The 8573-nt window shown below is 50.1% G+C and overlaps 1 pseudogene; it reads right to left on the bottom strand.

Moving 5' to 3' along the window:
- Positions 1–3385: 3385 nt before the first annotated feature.
- Positions 3386–8316, bottom strand: LOC148774612 (liprin-alpha-1-like; annotated as a pseudogene).
- Positions 8317–8573: the final 257 nt, after the last annotated feature.

The following is an 8573-nucleotide window of genomic DNA, read 5'->3' as shown; positions in this document are numbered from 1 at the left end:
CAACCATTGCCCAGCTCCTACTCAAGCAATTTCGGAGAATGTATTTCTAGCATTGGGGTATAAACATCTGCTTTATTCATTCCATGCTCCCTTCATCCACCCATCCAGCCAGCCATCTGTTCATCCACCCATCCATTCACTAATCCATCCACCCATCTACTGATGAATTCATCCATCCATCCACCCAACCACTCATTAACTCATCAGATCATCTCAGACCCACCGAGAAGACAGACGCCTCCTCCGCTCCTGCTCCCAGGAGGACCCCCAGCGTGAGTGACAGGTGCCTCGTGGGGATGACGGGGGAGACGCAGAAGGGACATGCCTGCAGGCCCCCTAACTCTGAACGGTGAAGCACCCACCTGGTCCGAATGCCTCCTTGCCGGGGTGTCCAGGCCGGCCCTTTTACTTCTTTTGAAATATGCGGCTGATGGATTGCCTGATGCTTTTGTTTTTTGCTGCTTTGTACGGCGAGTCCTGGCTGCTGCTGCTGCTGGGGTTGCTCCCGGGGCTGTCCTGGGAGCCTGTCGAGCTTCAGGGAGAGAAAACGACCGTTATCCAGCACCCTCGTGCAAACATACACCCGTCCACAGGACCTACTGATAGAACTGGGAACCCAGCAACCCCCGCACATCAACCTCACAGCAGACCGTGGAGTCCCTGTCACCAAGCACACTCCACACGAGCAATGCAGGCTCCCGGCCACAGACAACCACCCAGGGAAGCTGCGATTCCCTGTCTCTAACTCTCGCCCAAGGAGGGCTTGACTCCAGGCCAGCTGGTGCAGAGGGCGCTCCAACCTTCCCTCAGGGTCGCTGCTCGGCAGGTGACCACACCCCCAGGGAAGGCGTGCTCCCCCGTTCTGGGCAGTCACCCTGCCTCCCGCAAGGTGACTGCCCCTGCAGGGTGACTGTCCCTGGCAGTGGCAGGAGAGCGACGGTCACCGTGCAGGGCTGCTGCTCAGGTGACCACAGGTGCCCTCCATCGAGCGCTGCCTGGCTCAGGACGGCAGTTCAGCAGGTGGTCGTCTGAATGAGGACAGTGTCAGTCACGGGAGTGGACAGAGTCTCCTGAGAGGAGACTCTTGAGGAAAACGGAGGGACCCTCAAGAGTGAACCCGAGAGGCAAGGGGCCGCCACCGTCAGGAACGTGCCCCGGGCCGGGCAGACTTCTAGCAAGAGCAGGAAGAAAGCTCCTACAGGAGTCAATCCGTCGAGACGGACGTTTCCTAAAATCACTGAGGTCACTGAGCTCTCCTCCCCCAGCACCTGAAGCCCACCACTAAACACAGGCACCGAACCCAGTGGGATTCCTGTAAAATCATCCTTGCAACTCTTTCAAGACAAGAGGCGCAGGGCTCCTGAAACTGATGCCAAGGCACGCAGGCCCCTTACTTGCAGGTGTCCCTGATGGCCTCGTGGCTGGCTGTGTGCTGGGCCCCCGTGTGCAGCCGGTCCAGCCGAAGGGACTGCGGCAAGGCAGGGGTCGAGGTTTTGCCTTCGATGCCTCCTACCTCTTCCCGGATAGCTGGCGGCTGAGGGAATGAGGTAAGTGTAAAATTGGGTAACAAAAGACTGTCATAAAAGGCAATCTCACAGGCTTTACATTATAACCAGAAACTTATTTGAAAATCTATTAGCTATGCTTTCCCCCAAGTACAAAATAAACCCTTGTTATAGCTTAATGCCATCTTAAAGAACTGTCTTGTTCAAGAGAGGCAGGGCTGTGGGGCAGCGAGAGCACCCGACTGAGTGCAGAGACCCCGGACCAGAGCCTCCCTGCAGCCGGGCTCTGCCCTCCCTGGAATCCAACAACCAGATGGCCCTGCCAGGCAGGAGGGTAAAGCAATGCCAGCACCGTGAACCCTGCATGGCATGAACTGCCCTGATGAAAGGATTGTGCTCATCGCCAGACGCTGCTCAGAAGCACCAGTTTCGAGAGTAAGAAACCTCTCAGCAAAGCCGTCCAGACCTTTCTGTTTGAAGAAGGAAAGGACACCGCTTGTGCCACCACCCAAGAGCATTTGTAGTGATGATGCAGGTTACTGGAACCCCTCACGACCAGAGAAACACAGAAAAGGTACCTAACCCATCCATGCGAACACCACGGGCCTGGCTTGTATTTCTCGGGAACACACAGACCTGGGGCTACACCCTGAAGTGCTTGCACACAGTTCGAGTGTAATTTGCTCACTGTGGTTTCCATAAAGCACCCCTAGGTCTCACTAAGAGATGATCTTGTATCAACCTAGAGCAGTGGAATGGGGAGGGAGATTTGGGTTAGGTTCAAAAGGGAGAGGACATATGGGTGCCTACGGCTGATCCATGTTAAGGTTTGACAGAGCGGCACACCCAGGCCACCAACCCCAGGGTGACGGCGCTGCCCTGCTGTGCCTAGCAGGAGGGCTCCCGGGCACTGAGCTGCCTGAACCAGAGTGCGGCTGCCCGAGTCCTGCAGGAAGGCCCCAGGAGTGCTCAGTCAGAGGGCTGGGAGCGGGAGAGGGACAAGGAAGGCCGGCCCTCGGGGCACTGGACTCCAACAACAGGGGCTCATCCAAGTGACCCGAGGGGAGCGGCACCGAGCTCCCTCCTGATGCTCCTTACATCAGGGATTCCGTGATGGACACGAGAGCCTCAGGAGGAAAGCGGGCTGTACGGCACCACGGGTATGCAGCCAGGCTCTGATCAGACCAGTCCGCACCACACTGCTGTGTGTGCGAGCCTGGGCACAGTGCCCAGCCTCTCTCAGCCTCAGTGTCCATGTCTGCTGAATAGGGATAACAGCAGCCTGGACCTCACCTGGGTGTCTGCGGGATGAGATGACAGACTCGCAAAGCACTCGACATAGTGCCCAGCACACAGAGTCTCCTGCACACTGCTACCCACCGTCAGTAAACTGGCTTCCCGCAAATCTAACATCTATGCCTTTTAAGAAAATCTAACAGTCATGTCTTTTAAGAAAACACTGAGCATAAATTCCACGGTGGCCCAGAGGTTAGGACTTGGCGCTTTCACTGCCGGGACACTGGTCTGATACCTAGTTGCGGAACTAAGATCCCATAAGCTGTGCAGCATGGCCAAAAAAATAAGTAAAGAAAATTTAAAAAATAACCAATGATACTTTGTCTATTATAAATAAGCATGAGATGATTAGAAGGCAAACAAGTGGGAGAAAGGCAAACTGTTACAACTGTCCCAACGAATGACCTATTTCCAACAGAACCATCAGCATGTTTTACGTGGTGGGTGAGTTTCATTACTTCCATTAAAACATCAATTATTCACCAGTACATAACCACATAGTGTTCATTCACGTTAAACAATAAGGACTATTTAACACTTCACAGAGAAACAAAGGCATGCTAAAGTTCTAAGTAGTTTACCTTTCAACGATGCTTCCTTAAATCACTAGGCTGATAGATGCATGCAAAGAAATGAAGAGAAACCAGATTTATTGCGACTCTGAAGCTAAAAATTCAAGAATCAGTATAGGCAAAGACAGTAAAGCGAAAAAGACTGCAAACATATAAGTGAGATGAAGATTTAGAGAACATGTAACTGGAAACAGAACATTTTTTTTTTTACCACAGAAATTAAATAAGCTATTGAAGATTTACTAGAGAAACACTATCAATTATTACTCAGAAGATACAATTCCACTACAACATCATGATTTAATAAAGCACAGCATTCTGTACAATAAAGGGCCTTAACAGTTGTCTATTCTCAGCCAAACTTCTCTATAAGTTAGTTTCTCTCAACAAAAAACATGTTCAACGTTAAATCAGTAATTTAACTGATGAGGAAGTTACCATAATACCTATTTCAACATTGAACAAATCTAACCACCTACTGGACATTAATGTAAAATCCTTACATAGAATTTGATTTAAAACTTCTCAAAATAAATTCATTAAAGCTGGTTCCCTGTGAAAATATGTAAGAATGAAAACTAGCATAATAGCAGGTGCAGTCTTTACATTTTATTAGCCATAGAAGATACATTTTTAAAGTCTAAGAGAAACATTAACTGTGCAAAAGCTAATGAGATTGAGAGTCTTAAATACAAGCACCAACACAGAAAGGATATTGTGTCAAAAGTCCATTAAATCTACACTTAAGAGGGTCATTTCTTTATGCAATGATCATCTCATTTATGAATTACACGTGTTATGTAGTTTAGGATCCATCTACATTAGGCTTATAACTGCATGCTGCTGCTGCTGCTGCTGCTAAATCGCTTCAGTCGTGTCCCCTCTGTGCGACCCCATAGATGGCAGCCCACCAGGCTCCCCCGTCCCTGGGATTCTCCAGGCAAGAACACGGGAGTGGGTTGCCATTTCCTTCTCCAATGCATGGAAGTGAAAACGGAAAGTGAAGTCGCTCAGTCGTGTCCGACTCTTCGCGACCCCATGGACTGAAGCCTACCAGGCTCCTCCGTCCATGGGATTTTCCAGGCGAGAGTACTGGAGTGGGGTGCCACTGCCTTCTCCTGTAAGTGCTTAGTGATACGCTAATTCAAACTTACTGCTATGGGGGAAACACACCATTTAATGAGACATGAAGACAAAGCACAAACCCGACTAAGGGGACACACCCTGTGGACCACAGCACCGCTATGACCAGAGCAAGTGGGAGGACGGGGGAGGGGAGACGGATGGGCAAACGACAGCTGATTGACAACAACTGATTGACCGTTGCCTGACTGACAACGACTAAGCAGACAGCAGGATGAGACAGGAAGTCAAAACCAATGACGAAAGCAGACACACCGTCAGAGAACTCCAACAGCAAGGAAAACATATACAGAGCTGTTCTTTTACAAATATTCGGAAAGAAATCAAGCATGAAACCACAGAGAAATCATCAAAGAATTTTAAATATCAACTACTTAGCCAATGATGCAAATTATAAAAACAGCGTGTCAAAAGACCACAACATGGACTAGTTACCACTTCACATGCTGCTAAAATGATTCACAGTGAATTTAATTATATGCTGACTAACAATATAGCTAACATGAAATGGGTGGTAACGGAAACAGTGATAATGCAAGTGCAGTTACAAAGCAGAGTGTTGTACACGTGATTTCATGGGGTAAACAGCAATGTACTCACAAAACCTAAGCTAAACATGGAAGCAAGGTGGGACATGTGCTTTAGAGCCACACACTCTGTCACCAAAAGCCCTAGGATGTCATCCTGTTTTTAGACTCGGAAGAGTGAGGAAGCCCGACTTCTTCCCTGGGGCCCCCGGCTTTTAACCTGGTTTCACACGTAGAGCTGGCCTGAGCGCATGGCCAGGCCCATCAGCAAGCAGACCAGTTGAGATTCTTGGGTTTTCTTCCCACCGCATGCCCTGCACCCTGCAGCCAGGCATCCCCAGTGGAAAATGTGCGGCACGGTTTTCACACGTCATGAGAGCTGCCAATGGTAACTTTCACGAAGCTGTCTGCTCCCTGAGAACAGAAACTTCCCTGCAGCTGTTGTGCCCAGCACAGGCCAGGCCCAATGTTACAGAGGCAGGCTCTGGCTGAGTTCACGATGACGTGCTAAGCCAGTGGTCCAGAACTGAACTGAACTGACTTTGTCACTGTGCCATTATGGAATGATTAAAGACTAGGAAGTTTTAAAAATCTTAGACCTCTGAGCATAGCAAATGTACCTGATTTTCTTCTGGGTAAAAAGAGAAAAAACAAACAAACAAAAGAAAACCAGTGTGCTGGGGGAGGGATGCGGCAGGGAGGAGGCAGACACATACCCCAGTCATGATGCCCAGCTTGTCTACTTCCTGCACTGGGCTGTGCCGCCTCCTTTGGGGCTTGGAGCGCCCACTGCTGGGCGAGCTGGAGCCGAGATATAGGCTGAGGGAGCTCACTGTTTTACAACAACGGAGGTTGCCTAAGCTCCCCGTGTCCACCCTGCTCTCAGTCTCCTCGGCCGGCTGCTCCGTGTTCTTCTCTTCAATCAACCTGAAATAGAATAAAACCCGTCACCCGCCTTTGTCAGCAGAGGAGTGTGTCTGCACAACACATTTGGGCTGGCATTCTGTGTCACGATTAGCAAATTCCAGGAACAGTTGCTCAATTAACATCTCAGCAAAAAGGTTCAACTTTCCCTCTTTTGAATATTCTCAAACTTAGAATAACTTAGCACTGAGTCTTAAAAAGTGGCCCCTGATCATTCACATTTGATTGCACTTATTTACTCTAACATTCTGATGGGGCCTGGGTGGCGACTCTCTCCCTGTGAGGAGATACCTGAAGTTGACAACCTCTACCTTTTCCCTGCTCTCAGGGCAGAGATGCACGTCAGTGCCTCAAGTCTTTTCCACTGGGAGTTGGGAACTCTGTACAATCAAAACAGCGATTCACGAACAAGCTGGAGTTTCTAAACACAAGTCTCCAGGCCAGATGAAGTGCTGAGTTGATCTTTCTTTTTTTTTGAGGGCTTCCCTGGTGGCTCAGAGGTTAAAGCATCTGCCTCCAATGCGGGAGACCCGGGTTCGATCCCTGGGTCGGGAAGATCCCCTGGAGAAGGAAATGGTAACCCACTCCAGTATTCTTGCCTGGAGAATCCCATGGACGGAGAAGCCTGGTAGGCTACAGTCCACGGGGTCGCAAAGAGTCGGACACGACTGAGCGACTGAACGGAACGGAACGGAACGGATGTACAAACGCATCACTTGATGAGGTTCTCCCCCAGCTTTGTGTGAGTTTCTGGATTCATGTCAATGGGCCGCATTAACCTAGAATTCATGGTTACTGCTCTTCTCCCCTACTGTGTCACGGAGGATGTTATACAGCAGTTTAAATACTCGATTATGCAAATAAAATGATTTTCAAATTAAAATACAAGATTCTTACAGGAACTAAACTCTCTAGTTTCACTTCTACTTATACATCTTGAAAGTTTTTCACTGTTGATAAGTTGATGGAAAGAATTTACCATTTACATCAAGACAACTTGTTGCATAAGGAAAAATCACTTTTACCTGACAACTTGCTATAAAAATAAGAATATATAACCGTTCCATATTTCCTGCGGGGACGGGGAAAGACAATCTTTCTGAGCTCGTCTGTGCTCAAACACGGCCTACAAAGCAGTCTGTCTATGGTGTCAAATGTGCAGGCGGCACCACCTGCGTTTGCTGGCTGTGCCGCTCACCCCTGCCTTTTCCCCGGGACCCCCACACTCGGCCGACAGGAACGGGCACCTCGGCCTCAGCTGACGTGACGAGAACAATCTGAGCAGCAGCTCTGCCAGGTACTGTGCAGGGTCGTCAGCCTGCGGCCACTCTGAACGTGGACTTGGGACAGGGGAACCGCTGTGCGAGTGTGGCACCAGGCAGGCCTCGGGGCCCCCAGCCACCCGGCTGTACCCAGACCCAAGGCCCCCTGCTCACCACGAGGTGGGCCTTTGGATTCTATCCCCTTTTGTAAATTTTTATAACTGCCAAGACGATGTCTAAAGAAAACATCTTAAATATACTGATGAGATGACAAAAACTCAAACACATGTCCTCGGACCACTGTCTTCCCACAAGCCAATCTTCACACTGTATTAAGTTAAAAAGGAAAATGCAGATCTGAGTGGGAATTTGCCAACCCCAAAACCCCAGCTTTTCTGATCCAGGCGGCTTTTCACCAGAACGTGGGAGGCTCTGAGTGACACATGAGGGTGCGCCCTCAGTGCTGCAAGGTGCACGGGCCACAGGGGACACCGCCTCGGCACCTCATTCAACTTGGGGCTCAGAGCTGAGGGGGGGACACCCCACAACACCGCCCCCAGAGTGTTGACACCACAAGGTGGACAGAACGCCCTGGCTGACTGAGCTCTAGAATCAAGGGCAATCTTGGAACTGAAAATTCTTGAGGCAGACCTGAAGTCAGTTTTCTTACTATGGAACACTCAGACTTCTCTAAGGAGAAGACAGCTCCCCAGAGGAACCGAGTTTCCGGGGAGCTGGGATCAGGCGCACCCACCAGATCTCTTTGTTGATGGCGTCCAGCTACTCCTGAAGCGTCACAGTCAGAGGCTCGGCATCGTCCTGCCCTCTCGGTGACAGCTGAGTGGCCGAGCTGAAGAGGGTGACCCCATCGCCCTCGCTGTCAGACACGCCCTCGTCACTCTCGAACGCCTGGGCCATGTTAGCTAGCACACTGGCTTGCTGTGCGCTCTCAAAGCCCTGTTCCTTCAGGGTCTGCACCTGGGCACGAGAGGACCACGTCTCACCAGCGACATTCAGGGCAGCTCAAGTCTATCAGGAACTGAACACAATTTTACATGGAAGGCCTGACTGAGGATAAATGGGCCATGCTTAGGAGACACTGCCATCTCTTAAGCGAGCAGGACTGAAGAAACGGGCAGGAGGAGAATTCAGTTCTCATATGGCCTGGTAACACTCAGCTCTTAGCGTGGACAGACGGCAATCCTATGAGGTTATTCACAAGGGAGGGCTGATGGAGTCAGGGACAAAGAGCAAACATTAAAAAAAATACATCCATGCCCCCATCAGCCAGGCTGAAGGAAAATAAGGAAAAGCAATCCTTCAGCTCCACAGCCGCTGGGTCCA

The sequence above is a fragment of the Moschus berezovskii genome, chromosome 20 (assembly GCF_049115385.1).
Source record: "Moschus berezovskii isolate FMDL1 chromosome 20, NW_MosBer_1.0, whole genome shotgun sequence".
Taxonomy (NCBI): Eukaryota; Metazoa; Chordata; class Mammalia; order Artiodactyla; family Moschidae; genus Moschus; species Moschus berezovskii.
Note: the sequence above shows the minus strand (reverse complement) of the source record. Positions and strands in the feature narration are given on the sequence as shown.